The sequence below is a fragment of the Arvicanthis niloticus genome, chromosome 6, assembly GCF_011762505.2.
Source record: "Arvicanthis niloticus isolate mArvNil1 chromosome 6, mArvNil1.pat.X, whole genome shotgun sequence".
Taxonomy (NCBI): domain Eukaryota; kingdom Metazoa; phylum Chordata; class Mammalia; order Rodentia; family Muridae; genus Arvicanthis; species Arvicanthis niloticus.
The window spans coordinates 44,892,532-44,910,468 of record NC_047663.1 but is presented as its reverse complement, the minus strand read 5'-3'; the positions used below and the strand labels follow the sequence as shown (position 1 = coordinate 44,910,468).

At 42.4% G+C, this 17,937-nt stretch overlaps 1 long non-coding RNA gene across 1 annotated transcript; it reads left to right on the top strand.

The window, feature by feature from the left end:
• Nucleotides 1-5,043: 5,043 nt before the first annotated feature.
• Nucleotides 5,044-7,260, top strand: LOC143442748 (uncharacterized). Its single transcript, XR_013111190.1, has 4 exons — nt 5,044-5,227; nt 5,429-5,636; nt 5,812-5,980; nt 6,086-7,260. It is a non-coding gene; the product is annotated as an uncharacterized LOC143442748 (long non-coding RNA).
• The last annotated feature ends 10,677 nt before the right edge of the window (nt 7,261-17,937 follow it).

Sequence of the window (17,937 nt, the reverse complement as noted above, 5' to 3'; positions counted from 1 at the left end):
GCTTGTGAAGGCCAGATGAGGGTATTGCATTCCCTTGGAGCTGGAGTTGTGAGTCACCTGACCACCTGACATGGGTCCTGGAAACTGAACTTAAGTCCTCAAGCAAGAGCAGCTTGTGTCCTTAACTGCGTAGCCACCTCTCCAGCCTTTCTCTCTGTGTCTCTCTGTGTGTCGCTGTCTCTCTCTGTCTCTCTCCGTCTCCAGTGCTGAGGATCAGTCAATCAAATTCCACTTATTACAATAATCTACCTTCTTTTTTTTGGAAAAGATTTCTTATTTATTTTATTTATTACAGTGAACACACTGTAGCTGTCTTTAGATACCCCAGAAGAGGGCATCAGATCCCATTACAGATGCTTGTGAGCCACTACGTGGTTGCTGGGAATTGAACTCAGGACCTCTGGAAAAACAGTCAGTGCTCTTAACTGCTGAGCCATCTCTCCAGCCCCTATAATCTAACTCCTTAATTTTAGAAAAATTTATCAATAACATTTACTTGCTAGTCTGAGTTTGCATAATTCAATTACCCAGTCAATATAGTTCCACTGAAAAGCAAAGAAAGTGATACTTTATTTAACCTGTGCAATCTTTTAGAGGTTAGCAATACCAAGTGTGGTAGCCAATGCCTATAATCCAGCCCTTGGGAAGTGAAGGCAGGAGGATCAGGAGCTCAAGGTCAACTCCTACTATGTAGCAAATAAACCTGGGCTACATGGGAGCCTTTGTCAAATAACAACTATGGAAACCCAGAAGGAACAGTGTTGGGGGATGGAAAACAATATGGCAAAAATATAGTGTTTGAAATTCTCAAAGAATTAAACAAAATTAAAAATAAAAGGAGCAGCAAAAATACTCAATACAGCCCTTGGTGTTTGGTTGAATAGTTGAAGATGGCTTCTCCTCCCTGCCAGCTTTCCCCTTCAGTCACTCCCCTCAGGACTGACTGCTTTGTGTGTCAGTGGCACTCACCGTCTTACACAGGTCAAGCCGATGGATGAGTAAAGCAGGTGAGATAGACTACAGCGAGGAGGGATAAGGGTTGTTGGCATCCTCAGAAAGCTCATCTGTCTGTAAGAGGCAAATTTTGACCACTGGAGTCAGACTCAATTCTTTAGAAGAAATCGGAAATTTGTATTTGTGTGTCTAAAAGTCTCCTAGTTTAATTTTTTGTTGTTGTTTATTTGTTTGCTTTGATCCTTAATTCGTAGGAGTAGATGAGTCCTCTCGTGCCAACAAAGGCCATTTCCTGACAGATAGGTCCTAACCTGCTGTTGACTTGGGCTCACGGACCCAGGTGAGATTTTTGTGGCAAACCTCTAATACCAAATGCAGGAATTCACACTAGAACGTATGAAAGACAGATAGTTACACTATACTGTGCTGGGGATTTGATCTGAATTAGTTTTTGCTCTTATAGATAACCTTGTGAAGTAGTCGTGACTGTCCCACTGTTAGGAGGCCTTGATTAAATCTCAGTATACACACACACACACACACACACACACAGAGAGAGAGAGAGAGAGAGAGAGAGAGAGAGAGAGAGAGAGGGGGCCCTCTCAGAATGCTCACTAACTGAAGAGGGTAACTAAACTGGGTTTCACACCCACTCTGATCTATAAAGCTTAGACTTTGGAGTCAGGAGAAGGTATCACAGAAGCAGAAAAGGTTACACGATAGAACCGCCATTTCCCAGTCCAAGAACGGTGTCAATGTTCATTCTATCTTGGATTACTTACAGAAAACTTACAAGCAAAGGTAATTTACAATCATCTTAGCCGTGATGTCTTTGAAACAATCTGTCATATCAGAGCTGTTGCAGAAGAATTGCCTGCCGCCTTAGATGGTTTGTGCACTCCCAGTGATGAAAAGCACAGAGTGTCTCTCTTGCTCATGCAGAGGTGGGTGTTGGAATCTCCACTCTACAGGAATGGAAATGGAGGCTAGCATGACTTACTTGCTCAGTCACACAACCAGCATGAGGCTGAGCAGAGAGTCTGAACCACGGCAGCTTGCTCTGTGGTGCCTCGATGAAGATGAAGGTTTGTGAATCACACAAAACCACTTGCCTCTTTTAGGGACCAAGGACTGTGACCCAGACTTTTATACTTTCTAAGTGTCTCTGGCCCATCCTGTATCCTATGTGCTTGGTATCAGGATGTCCACAGGACTTCTAGTCAAGGGGCTATAGATAGAATGTGTAGTGTCACATCTGGACAAAGCAAAACAGAAATGGTGTTGTTGTTGTTGTTGTTGTTGTTCCCAGACATGGCAGCTGTGGAGAGGTGTCAGAACAACTGCCATCTTGGTGTTCTGGATAACCCTTAGACCAGAGCTTCCTGTTCATGGGTAAATGAGAGAGAGAGATTTCTGTTAAGCCATCAGATTGGAATGATTTTTTGCTGCTGTTGTTGTTGCTACACAATTTAACTTCTGATTAATGCAGGTATTTTCATCACAATAAGAACTCAAGGGTGTTTGTGTAGCTCCATGGTAGATCTACACAAATTTACCTAGTATGTGTGAGAACCTGTCTAATCCCCAGCAATGAAGCCAATGAAAACACTTTATAAAATAAAAGAATGCTTTAATAAAATAATTTTTAATTTTAAGGCAAGTTTCTTTTTAATTTTTAAAGATTTATTTATTTATTTATTTATTTATTTATTTATGCTGGGAGTGGCCTGCTTGTGAGAGGACAACTTGCAGGAATCCTCTCCTTCTACCGTGCAGGTCCCAGGGATCAAACTCAAATCATCGAGTTTGGTGGCAAGGTTCCTTAACCTCTGAGGCATCTTGCCAACCCAAGGATAGTTTTCTTAATCCCTAACCCTTCCCCCTCCCCCCCCCCACCTCCAAGTCACAGAAAATGCTGGCTAACTTGGCACAAAATCATGTTTATCCCTTTGAATAGATTTATATCTATTAGGAACACATCTTAGAGGAAATGGGGCAGCAGTAATGTGAGCCAAAATAAAATCAAGACATTTGTCTCATTTCATGAAAAAAAAAAAAAAAAAAAATTTCAAATTCTACTCAAGTTCATGCCAGGGACTGCAGAGAACACACATTCCCCATTAATCACAGATGTCTTAAGACTTAGGTAATCTTCATGGAAGAATTTATCTCGGCAACATCAAGGTGGGTATGTAACAAATAACTTGCATCATGGGTTGTTTGCACTTACATACTGCTGTAAAACATGTTCTCAGAGTGCTTTCTACATATGTGTTTACAGTTGAGATGGGAGTGGGGGTGGGATCTGAGCCACTGCCAACAGATTCCTAAAGTGTTGCTGTGGAAACTTACGACTTACTACCGGCCTCTATTTTTTCTGATGCTCTCAGCAAGTGTTAGCCTGTTTAAATAGATTAGGAGGGACATTCTCTTACATTTTCATGTGCCTCGTAATTTATAAAATATTGTACACCTGACTTTTTGACTCACATAGCCACTCTGATAGGTAATGATGCCATTGTTTATGATTTATGATTGGAGATACTAAAGTTCAGAAAGGTTAAGTGATGCGTCCAAGGCCACACAGCCAGGAAAGAGAGCCACGCCTTTCTATCACTCCGCCTTTTGGCCATAAGTAAGTACCACGAATATTCTTGGTTTCACAGGACACCCAGCTCTGGCAATTTGACAGGAAGAATGAAGATTGGAGGTAAAATATTTGACCTACAAACACAGGTTGTCTCCACTCGGTCTTGCTAGGTTGTTACAGGGTCTACAATAAATCAAGAGAATTTTGGGTCTCAATCTAGAGGATTTCATCTGTCCTCAAGCCAGCCAAGTACAGACTGCAGGGTGTTGTTTGTTTGTTTTAGTATAGAGGAAACTTCTTCAGAAACTTCAGTTCACATCTGCCTCATACACCAAGAATGAACATCTGAAAGGTACTTCCTATATCACAGAACACACACATATATAAAGGAAACCCCCAGGATTGATGAGTTTAGCATCAAATAGAAAACAGATGCAGATAGACAGGAAGGCAGAACGAGAAAAGAAAAACAAAAAAAAAGAAAGAGGGGGGAAGCAAGAGGACAGAATGATTTAAAGCTCCAGTGACCAGGCTTGGTCTAATCACTCTGAAAACTGGGGAGCCTGAAGTGAGCCAGATGGGGAATATGCCCCTGGAAGGTCCTGGCTCCCTTCATGGTTCTCAAAGTGTAAGTAGCTCAAGAACTGAGAATGAATCTTCTGTTCAAGGATTTACTGTATAGGGAATGTAAGGGGGTGTAGTTCTCTGTAGTGTTTGCCTAGTACCCGGGTTTGATCCATTCTCTGGGGCTACTGTGAGGTGGTGGGACCTTTAAGATGTGGCAGCTAATCGGCGGTCTTAGGTTAGTGAGCGTGTGTCCTCAAAGAGAATTATGGAACTCCCGCTTCTTAGCCACCGTGGAAGGGAACAATGGCTCTACCACAAGTTCCTGATGATACAGCCACAGGACTAACACAACAGGGTGCAATAGCCATAAACTGAAAGCCCAGAACTGTGAGCTGAAATGAATCTTTTCTCTTATTGAGTTGACCTTTCTTTTATTGAGTTGACATCTCACATATTCAGACACATCGATGGAAAGCTGGCTTACGCCTCTTGACTTTGAAATCTTGTCTTTGGGGAAGGCACAGCTTCTCTTGGAATGTTGGTTAGGCTGGGTGCTGAAGCAAGTAGCCAGGTTCCATGGTTTTATGCCTCACCGCTACACACAGCCAGCATCACTTGTGGGAAACTGTAGCTGCCAGACACATCCTTGACATATATGAGTAGCTGCTTTGAAAAACCAGATGCTCATTCTACCACGTGAAGTCAGTCATCTCTCACAGATTCAAAATGGAGGGACCATTTAGGGGCATTCTCTGTCCAATCTCATGAACCCTCACATTACACGATTTAAAAAGTATCTATTTAACAATAATGACTCTTAGAAGGCTTTGCCACCTTGTATGTCATTTCTGCAAACGGTATGTTCCTTTCAAAGCAAATTCTCAGTCCCAAACAGGACATTTCTCTCCAGCTGTTACTTGTGGATCTGACAGACCGCTCAAGGGCATCATTAAACAATTCCATCAAAGAGGACATAAACTTTGTTGCTGCTGGAGCACTATAACCTTGAATTCCTGCAATGATTTTATAGTTATGAGACTTCATAAAACGGTTTGATAACAAAACTTGGCTCACATGGAAATCACCAGTCTGAAGGACTTTGTTCCAATTGGAGACGTAAGTTGTATTTGTTTTTAAGCAAATATTTATTGGTTTATTGCCAACTTTGGGTTTCTGCTAGATTTATAGTCTCTCTTGGTCACTCTGAAGGTGGGGATGGCGCCTTTTGATCCCACAGTGGCTAATCATCATACTGATGCTTCTGTGTGTTCCTCGCTTGAATGTTGTATGACCATCGTTATTTTCCACTTATATCAGATGAACGGGAAAACCCAACTACCAACGTACACAAGAAAACCTTCATGATTAGAATGTGCTGTCCATCTGTCAAAGCATCAGAAAGCCTAAACCATTCAGACGCTTGCTTTGTGGCAGGCTGAGAAAGGACCTGCAACCACACTCAGCAATTTGTAAATCTCTGGGCTTGTTATTTAAAGCAGCCAGTCTAAAGAACCCTTTTCTCCAGGTTTGTCCACTTACACTGTCTTTTGATCTTCAGGTTGGAGGGTCTAAGTTCTTAGTCTCTGAAGTCAGCCACTTTCTCTCCCGACTCTGTGATGATATGAACATCATCCAGTCTCTCTGCTTATATTTCCTTGTCTGTAAAACAGGGATAGTAACAAAACCCACTTCTGACTTAGGGTTGTTAATGGGGAAATGACCAAAGACTGAGCAAACCCTGTGACATAGTTGGCGCTGGAATCATTTTACTCATGATATCCTGAGTTTAAATAGGAACATCCCTTTTTAGAAGAGGAAACCGACTCAGCAGTTAAGTAACCATACGTGCCTCTAAGTGGTAGAGCCAGGGTGAGTGGATTTCAAATATTGACCTCTTTTTTTTTTTTTTTTAATCTCTATGGTGCTTTTCTTTTGTTATTATTTTGTGAAACCGACCTTTTCTCTGTCGCCCAGACTGACCTCAAATTTGGAATTGTTCCGCCTTAGTTCCTGAGTGATGGGATTGAAGACCTGTGCCACCATGGTCAGCTCCCTAGGTGCTGTATTCCTTATTAAATTGAAGAAATCGGGTTTCTTTCCACCTCGCCCCCAACTCAGGGACAGAGGGCTGTGAGCTGCAGACTTTTGGAGCAATCCACATTTTGTTGTTGTTGTTTGTTTGTTTTGGTTTCCATTTGAGCTGTGATCACACTCAGTTTCATTTCTATGTGATGAGTTATTCTTTCTTGGGACAAGGAAGAAAGAAAAATAAGAAAAACAAGGTGAGACTGAAAACTAGGAATTGCATGGGAAAATAGCACAAGGAATCGCTCTGGGAAGGGCAGGGCCAACACCCCCCTCCCCACCCCACCCCCCATGCTGTATTTAGTAACATTTTCACTTTTTGTCCCATCTACATCACAACTGTTGCTTTGGAACGTTTGCTCCAGATAGAATCTCCTTCACAGACAAGAGATGAATTAAAACCCTGGGCTGGTAGCTAAGCAAAGCCAGTCCAACAGCATCCCTAAAAGGAAACAAAGACCCGTAGTCTCCAGTGGTATCTAATTACTGTTTTCCTGAAGATTCTATTGCTCCAGTTTCACATCTCCTGCTATCTGCCCTTCTCTTCTTTTTGTCTTCAGCCCAACTTTTCTATACGTCGATAAAATTTCTCTATCAACGATTGTAGGTGAGCATTTTAGAAGAGTGGGGAGTCACTTATTTAATGGAAGAAATTAGGTGCCCCCCCCCACTCTACCCTACCAATAACCTCACCCTAACTCAGGGCTTCACACATGAAGGATTTTCAGAACTCAGTCAAGAACCTCTTTATAGCTGATCTCCACAATACTGACTTGCTTTATCCTGTTTTTCTTTTCTTTTGGGGGTGGGGGTGTTGGGGGATGTGAACATGTAGGTGTGGGCACTTGTATCCATGCATGTGGAGGCAGAAGACAGCCTCTCATGTAGTAGTGTGCCTCGGGAGCCATCTACCCTGTTTTTTGAGATAAGGCCTCTCACTCGTGCTTAGGACTGGCAGAGTAGGTTAGGCTGGTTAGCCAATCTGCCTGTCTCCACCTCCTCAAGACTGGGATTCCAACTGTGGGCATGCCACACCTAGTAGCTTTTAATATGGGTGCTGAGAGTTCAACTCAGGTCCCATACTGGCAAGGGCTTCACTGATTGAGCTATCTCTTTGGCTCGTTTTCCTGTTTCTCACAAGGAACTTCCTTTATTCCCAACAGAAGGAAAGAGAAATGAAGGCAGTTCCCATGAATCTTTCAGGTCTTGTGTTTCAATTCATCAGTGGATACAATTAGCTCTCCGCCTCCTCTCTCTTTAGTTCTAGCTATGCTCAGTCTTCAATTTCTTAACAGAGACCCACTGCCTTAAGACACTCTGCATAAGTTATTACTCCCATGTGCTGGTTAATTCTTGTGACACAAAGTAGAGGCATCTGAGAAGAGGGAACCTCACCCGAGAAAACATCTCCAATATTGGCACATTGACTGGTCTGTGGGATATTTTCTCTAATAACGGTTGATGTGGTAGTGTTGGGCAGGTGGTCCTGGGTTGTGTAAGAAAGTAAGTTGAGGGCTGGAGAGATAGCTCAGCTATTGAGTGCTGGCTGCTCTTTCGGAGGGCAATTCCCAGTACCCCACAATAGTCTGTTGTAACTCCAGTTCCAGGAAATCTGAGGCCCACTTCTGGTCTCCACAGGTACCGAATGTACAACTACATAGACAAACACGTGGACAAAACCCCTACACATAAACAAGAAATAAACTGAGAAGGAAAGCGAGTAAGCCGTGGAGAGAGAGTGGATAAGCAGTTTCCTCTGTGGTTCCTGCCTCTGTCCTTGTTCCAGTTCCCATACTGACTTCCATCAGTGATGGGCTGTGGCTGGGACATGTTAGCATAAACCCTTCCTTCTGGAGTTGCTTTTGGTAAGTGTCTTATCAGAGCAACAGAGAGCAAACTAGAACACCCCAACTAGAATGCCTTTCCCCCAGGCATTGTCGCTTGACAAATTTCCAATTGAACAAAGCTTCCTCCAAAGTTTCCAGCCTGACTTCAAAGTTCTTCCTTCACGCTCCACATCACAGCAGGCAAACATCCACCACAGCACCATCACCAGTGTGCGTCCGAATGAGCTAGTGCGTTTTTTTTTTTTTTTTTTTTTTTTTTGAGATTCTGTGCAATCACCAGCAATGCTGAAATAGTCTTGACCATGACTCCCAGAGCAGCGATTTTTCCTGAGAAGCTCTGTCCAATAGAACTTACTGTAGTGATGAAAGTCTTCTGTTATACAGCAGCCTGACACAGTAGCCTGGCCTCCAACCAAATATGGATACTGAACACGTAGAATGTGACTTCTTCATTGAAAAACTGAGTTTTTGTTCTGCTTCTCACAACAGGGGTCGAACCCAGAGCCCCACATTTACTAGGCACTCATGATACCACCAAGATACATTCCAAATCTATACTTGAAATTGTACTTTAAATAGCCCACAAGCTCCTGGTAGCCAGAGTGGCTCTAGAGTGGTCTTACTGGGTTAGGGAGTATGTGTGCCTTAGACATTATAAAATAGAGCCACACGCTGCATACGGATGTTTCTGTCAATGACAGTGTTTCTGTGGGATGATAATGAGGCTGAAAAGTTCCTCTGGCCTAGTGATCTTGTGGGATGCTGCTATGAGCAAACCTGCTGTACTGTTGGCCACGTGATAGCATAGCACAGACAGTGCATGCTGTTTGATGTTAAATGTCTGTTTACATGTTCATGATACAATACCTTTCATTGCCCATTTAAAGAATGTACTTATGTACAAACTTTTACTGCCAAACGACATGCCATGTGATATTAGCCTTAACTTCATCTGTCCTCTGTCTGCCATACCGCAGCTTCATTGTATCAAGAGCCCGTTTCAAAAGATTGACTCCTGCCATCCAAGCTCACTGTGAAGTAAACAACGCAGTTAGGATGCGCTTCTGTCATTCAGCAGCGGGGACCTCGGAGGTGGGGTGGGGTGGGACTACATTGACAAATGTTCTTAACTGACGATATTAAGTTATGCTTCCCTGAGCAGCACAGAAGAATTGTCAACTGTGTTTTATTTTTTTATTTTTTAGATTTCTTTTAGTTATTTTATTATAGAGATATAAAATGCTATTTTATTTCAGTTTTGATTTACAGTTCAATCATTCTTGTCATTTATGTTTCCTTTTATGTGTTGCCTGTTTGGGTCTTTTGCGCTATTTTTTTTCCCTTTTGGCTTCTCTTCAAATTTTCTTATTTGGTTATTTTCTGTGTTCTGCAGTATGTGTCGTGGGACGTGTCTCTCTGTGTGTGTGTGTGTGTGTGTGTGTGTGTATAGGTCAGAAGAGAACTTGAGAGAACTGTATCTACCCTTTCTTTTCCTTTGCTTTTAGCTGACCTTTAAAATCCATCCACCTGAGAGGTGTAGTTAACACTTTTTGAAGGCCATGATGGTAAACTGTTATAGTCTGACTGTGTGTGTGCACAGAGCATTGGTGACTTCCTAACCTTCAGCCATGTTTCCCATCCTCAGACAGTCTGCTGCCCCAATCCCTGTCCTGCAGGATGAACATTTGCTACCTGGTCTCCACATCACATGTGGCTACTTGGCAGATACACACACACACACACACACACACACACACACACACACACCACTGGAGGTGAGAGATTGAGAGAGAGACTTTAACATTTTATTTTTATTATTTATTTCTTACTTAGGTGTTTGCTATGTGCATGTAGGTGCTTGTGGTAACCAAAAGAGGGTGTCAGATCCCCTGGAGCTGGTGACACAGGCTGTTGTAAGCTGCTTGATGTGGTGAATTGCACTCCTGTCTTCTGGAAAAGCAGCAACCTCTCTTAACTCTTAACCCAGCCCCTAAACTCTCTTTTGGCAAATGTTATTTCAGTGGTTGGCACACTGAATAGCAGATGAGACTGATCTGGTTCAGCAACATTATTTGAAAGGTTTTTCCCACTGGGGGATTTTGTACATATAGAAATATCCCAATGGGTTGGGCAGTGGTGGTACACGCCTTTAATTCTAGCACTCAGGGGCAGAGGCAGGTGGATCTGAATTCTGGGCAGCTTGGTCTATAGATGGAGTTCTAGGACAGCCGGAATATACAGAGAAACCCTGTATTAAACAAAACAAAACAAAATAAAACAAACAAACAAGAAAAGAAATACCCCACTAAATAAAGAGTATATGCCATCAAAGTCTTTATGATATGATTACAAACTATTCTTCAGGCTTGTTTTTGTTTTGTTTTGTTTTTTATTTATTTATTTTATGTGAGTACACTGTAGCTGTCTTCAGACATACCAGAAGAGGGCGTTAGATATTGCAGATGGTTGTGAGCCACCATGTGGTTGCTGGGAATTGAACTCAGGGCCTCTGGAAGAGCAGTCATTGCTCTTAACCACTGAGCCATCCCTCCAGCCCCTTCAAGCTTGTTTTTGACCTCTCAGATGTTTTCTTTTTCCCACCATCTACTCTATATTTCTATCACAGTAATTTTCAGAGCAGTTGGTTTTTATAAAAAGGATAAAGTCCTAAACCTTCACACCAGAGTGGCTCAGTAAGTAAAGGGCTTGCTGTACATGTATGAGGACCTGGGTTTTGATCCTAGAACTTATGTAAAACGTGTGGCAATGCATGCCTGTAACCCAAGTGCTATGGCAGGAGGATAGACAGGAATTCCTGGGTACTGCTTGGCCAGGTAGTCTAGCTAAAATGGCAAGTGGTCTAGCGAGAGACCACTCTGTCTCAAAAAATATGGTGAAAAACACTAGAGGAAGACTGTTAGCCTCCACACATGTACACACCACATACACACACACCACTCACACAAAATTTTTCTCCATTCAAGGCTATTTCCCCTTAGCAATAAGTATAAGTTCATTCAAGAGCAGACGCTATTTTCCCAGCTAAAATGCTCCGCCATGTGGCAATAGCACAAATAGTTTTTAGTTCACGTCACCACTACCAATTTCAAAAAAGTATGCATTTCTTTTAAGATTTATTTTTGCTTTATTTGTGTGGGGGTGTATCTCGTGTATGTGTGTGTGTGCATCTTATGTTTGTGGGTGCTGGTGGAGGCCAGATGAAGCATCAGATCCCCTGAAGCTGGAATTATAGATGCTAAGCCATCTGATGTGGGTGCTGGGAACTGATCTTGGTACTTCTGGAAGAGCAACAAGCATTCATAACTACTGAGGCATCTCTCCAACCCACAAAGTACACATTTATTGACAAGTGTTAGATATTAAGAGGGCTTCTCCTTGCTTGGAATTTTGTTCGTGTCATGAGGTGTCACTAATGGTTATAATGAGCCATTTCAAATGTACTTAACCAAATGTAGCTGGTCCTCTATGTCCATGGGTCCAATATATACATTCTGTATTTGCAAACTTAACTGATAGCTGACTGAAAATATTTTAAAAAATATTCCTGGAAGCTGGAGAGATGGCTCAGTAGTTAAAAGTGTGAACTGCTCTTGCAGAGTACTTGAGTTCGGTTCTCAATACTTATGCCAGGCAGCTCATAACTGCCTGTAACTCCAGCTCCAGTGGGACTGGATGCCTCTGTCATCCTTAGGCACTACTCTCAAGCATGTACACACATGTGTGCATGCGCTCACACACTCTCTCTTGCTCACACACACACATACGCTTTTAAAAACTACATCTCTACTGAACATGTGCCAACTTTTCTTATTATTCCATAAGCAATATGATGTAACAACTTTTTACATAGCATTTACATTACATTAGGTGCTATCAGCAATCTACAGTGATTTAAACTACCTGGGAGAGTCGCATAGGTGACAGGTAAACATGGTGTGATGTTATACAAAGGGAATGAGCATCCTGAGATCCTGAGACCTCCCTGTATATACACCTTATGCATCCCTATGGAGACTGAGGACTAGACTGTCTCATTGTTCCAGCATCACACCCAGGTCCATCCAGGCCTCTGTCTTTGTGTGTGCCCTTTTCTCTGTCTAGACTATTCAGTGGATTTCTAGCTCCTGCGAAAACGGTGACTGGAAGTAGTATCTTATCCAGAGGCAGGAAAACATTTGTAGGGACATCCTCTTGAATAGATCCTTGGGCAATATTTCAGGAAACAAATCAAGCAAAAGCTCAGACATAATTTACAACTCATCTTAAGTATGCCAGAAGGCCAAATTTTTGGGTTAAGAGAGCAATGTCAAGTGTTGTGTTAAACTTACAAGGGAGCAAAGGAGCAGTAGGGAGCATAGAACTCATAAAAAAAAAAGAACCGTCAACTTGTGCTCACGTGTTGAAATGTACTGACGATACAGGTATAGTGGCACAGGTAGGTCTCTATGAGTTCAAGGACTGTTGGCTCTACATAGAGAGCTCCAGGCCAGCAAGGGCTACATAGTGATACCCTGTCTCAAATGGACACACACACACACACACACACACACACACACACTGAAACTGTGATGAAGGGATGTAGTTTTCTTTTTCTCAGAAAGTTCCAGGTCAAGCATCTTCAAGCCTTAGCAGATCAGCTCCTGGTGGCTTTTCTTATTCCAAAAATGAGGGTAAAGGAAAGAATGGAAAGGAGATATAATGTCTCCAAACTCCATTTAGGTAAGCCTACATCAGACATTGAAAAAATTCCTGTATCCATAAGCCATCAAGATAAATGAGGGAAAGAAGCTATACACACATGCACACACATGCACATGCATGCATGTATGTGTGTGTGTAGCTTGCACATGTGTGTATATACATATACATATATATGTGTATGTGTATACATACATAAATAAAATGTGGATCCCTTTGTGTGTGTGTGGTGCTTTTGTGTGTGTACACATGCATGTTGTATGCATGTTGAGGTCACGGTCAATATTGTATATCTTCCTCCATCACTCTCCATCTTATTAGTTTTGAATCTTATTTGTATTACATTTTATTTCTCATGTGTGTGCACAGATATGCCACAGCACACATGTAGAGCTCAGAAGACAGCTTGTGAGAGTCAGTTCTCTCTTTTTATCTTATGGGTCTTGGGAATTGAACTTGGGTGGTCAGGCTTGGCATCAAGAACCCATACAGGCATCTCCACAATCCTCCACCTTATTTTCTCGTACTGACCTTCAAGGTTACCGGTACACTAGGATGGCCGGCCAGTGAGCTTAGCATGCAGCTATGCCTGGCTTTTTACAGAGATATTAGGAGACTAAACTCTGTATTCTTATGCAGCAAGCACTTTAACAACTGGGACGTGTGTGTGTGTGTGTGTGTGTGTGTGTGTGTGGTATATATGTATGTATACATACATACATATATACATATTTGAGACAGGGTTTCTCTGTGTAGCCCTGACTATCCTGGAACTTGCTTTGTAGACCAGGCTGCCCTCAAACCCAGAGATCTACCTGTCTCTGCCTTTTGTGTGCTGGGATCAAAGGTGTGTGCCACCACCACCTGGTTGAAATGGCATTTTTTAAAGACAAGCCAACTACCCAGAGTTTTACAGAGAACTTCTCAGTTTTAAATATTGATTTAAAGAAATTGAAATCAAACTAGGTATATTGGTGTGGGCCTATAATTTTACCATGTAAGAGGCAGAGGGAAGAAAATCCGAAGTTGGAGGCCAGCCTAGATTGTATAGCCAGACCCTGTCTTAAAACTAAGTAAATATCAAATCATCATGCAGGTCAAGCGGAACATCTGGAAGATGGATTTGTTTTAGTAGGCTACAAATGTGTACACCCTGAACTTTTGGGACTTTCAACAAAAGCAAATCTCAGAGCTATCAGGGAAATACTTAATTGTAAATGATTTTCATGAACTTGCAAAGTGTTTGTATTAGATTCTGGTCCAGACCTCTACCCACCATAAAAGTCTGACCTTTTCCATCAGAATAGAAGCAGATGACCAGCATATGTCAAAGACTATGATCAATAAAGGAGGGGCCTGGATGGAAAATTTGCTCGAGACCAGCCCTGTTTGTTCTACCTGGGTGAAGCTCCATAGAAGCTCTAGGCAGAAAGCCTACCTGCCATGGCTCATAGTGCTGTCCCCTAGGGTTTATCTTTGTCACACTATAAGGTGTCACTGGGTCCCACCACATCTCATTTGGCTGGAGTTAGAGGAAATATCATACGAATTTTATTTGAGGGGGAATTGTCTTCCTGGGTGGTTCCCTGGGGGAGGACCCAATGGAAAAACCAGTTTATTGTGTCTCTTCTCTCCATGCCCACATGAGGGTTGAGTGTATGGGTGTGAGCTGCTGGGTGGAAAGCTGGTACAAAGGGTGTCACCCTGACTATAGGGTAGAGCAGATCTGGGAGGAGATGGTGATAGAAATTTCCAGGCATAGGGTTGAGAAATGTAACGACCAGCATGAAAGAGGTGGTAGTAGCTGTAAAACAAGTCCCCTCCACCTCCTGAGTGATTTCATCTGTCCTCGTCCTGAGCTTATGTTAGCAACTGCATGCTTTCCAACATACAGTCCCATCTCTCATCTGTACTGGCTCCTTATTCACAACCCCCCACGAACTGGCTGGTTTTGCAGAGAGGACGGAGCCTCAGCTAAGAAAATGCCTCCATGAGATGTAGCTGTAAGGCATTGTTTCAATTTGTGATAATGGAGGAGGGCCCAGCTCATGATGGGTGGTGACATCCCTGGGGTCCTGGGTTCTTTAAGAAAGCAGGCTGAGCAAGCCAGGGGAAGCAAGCCAGTAAGCAGCACCCCTCCATGGCCAGCTGCACCAGTGATGGATTGTTATCTGGAAGTGTAAGACAAATCAACCCTTCCTTCCCAAACCTGCTTTGTGGTCATGGTGTTTTGCTGTAGCAATAAAACCCTGACTAAGACATCCCAGTAGGCATAGTTTCTACTACAGTGAATCTTCTACTCACCCTCTACTTCCACTGCAGCTGCAGTGTCTAAAGCCATCATGTCCCATCTTTCTAGAGCAGGGGTTTTCAAACTTCCTAATGCTGAGACCTTTTAACTCAGTTCCTCACACTGCGGTGACCACAACCAGAAAATTATTCTTGCTACCCTATAACTATAATTTTGCTACTGTTATGAATCAGAATGTAAATATCTGATATGCAGAATATTTGATACGCAACCCCCCAAAGAGTCTCAACCCATAGGTTGAGAATCAGTGCCAGTGGTCTTATTGGCCTGGTATACTAGTCAAGCTGACAACCAAGAATGCCTATCACACCTGGCCTTTCTGGATTTTGAATATATAGCTCCCCAGGTTATCTCCAAGTTTCCTGGCTACTCCTTTTCTCCCAGCTCCTTGGCTTTCCTCTTGCTCACAGCACCCTTTTAAGGAATAGTAAAAGACTTCTAATAACCTGATTGGCACAGCCCTGGGCCAGGGTATGTGCCTCAGCAAATGGAATTTAGACTGATTTGCAACCCCTTGAGCATACTTAGCCTAGTGCCATGTTACCTGAACACCTTATGCAGCTATATGCTGAGGTCCAGGGTACTGGCTGGCCTTGGTCCTTATCTTTTTGGCTCTAGCCTGCTGTGACCTTCTATGGTCACAACCTGGTGTGTCTTACCTATTTCTAGACTTTTCATATGTCTCCTGGACATGTCGTTCCTTTCCTGTAGGAACCCCAGAGTTGTCACGGCTCAAATGGAGTTCTCCAAATATGCTGGGTTTTCTGTGATCCCTCTCTTGGTTCAGTATTTCTTAAACTTTTCCCACACACAACCCCTTGTCACCTAAGTACTTTTTATATGCCTCTAAGGTATTGCTAATAAGTCACAAACTTGTTTTAGTACAGTTCTTTGGCATGCATATAAGACCAAGGTAAATTTCTTACTGATGAGACAGAAGTGCTTGTTTATTTTCAGAAGGATTAAGTATTGCCTGAATACTGGATATGGCAGGGCACGAAGCATCGTCAGCATTTATTAGAGTTGACCAGTAGTTTGGTTTTATGTTCTCCAATGCTGAGAATGATGCTTTGCATAAATGGCAGAAGTTGGCCAGTGAGCTGGCTTAGCAGATAAGGGCACGTGTGCAGAGGGTGTGGGTATGCACACTTACACCTATATAACAAATGGGAGAGGCACATTTAGGGTCATTTTAGAAATTGCTGTGGGCTTGAGAGATGGCTCAGTAATTAACAGCACTGACTGCTCTTCCAGAGGACCCAGGTTCAACTCCCAGCACCCACATGGCAGCTTACAGATGTCTGTAATTCCAAGATTTGACACCCTTGCACAGCACAGACACACATGAAGGCAAAACACCAATGCACATTAAATAAAAATAAATAAAAATTTGAAGTGCTGTAACGTTCAAATAAATAAGTAAATACTGAAATGTTTAAAAAAAGAAGGAAGCATGGTAGCTCATGCCTTTACTCTCAGGCAGAGGTAGGAAGATCTCATGAAAACAATCAGAAGGTGTTGGGAATTCTCTCTTAATCCCAAGTCAAAGGTCATTTAATGATTTTTTAAATATGAAACACAAGTCAGCAACTCAAACAGCAGTCTTTAAAAATCAAACATTTTAACACAATAAAAATCTAATGACATACCAAGTTTCTTCGACACTTCCACGAAGAAAATGATGATGGGAGATATTTAAAATGTTTTTTATAATTAAGCTACTATATTTCAATAAGACAAGGACATCTTTTATATACAAAGAAATGCTGCAATTCACAGTAGACAATGTAGATGATATATTGCCGAGGTGTCTCAGACATTGCTCATTGGTGTTGCTTGGTGTGACAGCATACACAGGGCAGTATTCATATCCTGTATTCAAATGCCAGGCTGCAGTGATGCCTTAAGAGGCAACACAGGTTCAGTGTTGCCACACACATGTCAAATTCATTAAATACTGGATTTTGAATGAAGTTTGGTCATCACATGTTCAGAAACCTTTTACAATTGCCAACTTAATGAAAATTTAGTTGTGTTTTTAAAAATAATGTGTACGGGTATTTTACTTGTATGTATGTTTTCATACCATATCAGAGAGTCCATAGAGGCCAGAAGGCATCAGGTTCCTGGAACTGAAACATGGTTGTGAGCCACACTGTGGGTGCTGGGAATTGAACCCAGGTTCTCTGGGAGAGCAGCCAGTGCTCTTAACTGATGAGCCATCTCTTTAGCCCCTAATGCAAAATTTTTCATAACTCACATCCCACCACCAGTTACATGATCTCATATGGGGTTAAAGCTAATGGTTTTAAAAGTTGGGTCTTGGTTAATGATGTCATCTTTTCTTTTCTAGCTAAACCGAGAGCTTTGAGGTTATCCATGCTTCTTCACTTCCCACAATTAAGGCTGTTGTTATCTCCCAAGTGTTCTACAAGTGTAATAGCATTCTGACTAATTCCCATTTCCAGAATCTCTCCCCTCCCTGTAGCCACCAGATCTTTCTTTACACAGATCTGAGAATATTGCTTCTATGTTTAAACCTATTTTTGACTTCTAATTAAGCATAGAATAAAGTCCAGATGCTCAGGTGTGGCATATAAAAGCCTTCCTATCCCAGCCCCAACCTACTTTCCTGGTTCTGCACCTTGCCTCTCATCTCATCACAGTTCTTGCTTTTAACCACATCAAATTGCGATGCAGGGAGGCTTGGATCTGATCTTGTCATATGCTCCCACACCTCGTGTCTTTGCTGTTACCTCAAATGCCCTCTCACTCTTTGTCTCGTAAAACTCCATCCACTCTTCAAAGTCTCACCACCTATCTCCCTTCTCTGTGGGGCTGAGGGCAAAATCAGGGTCCTTGTA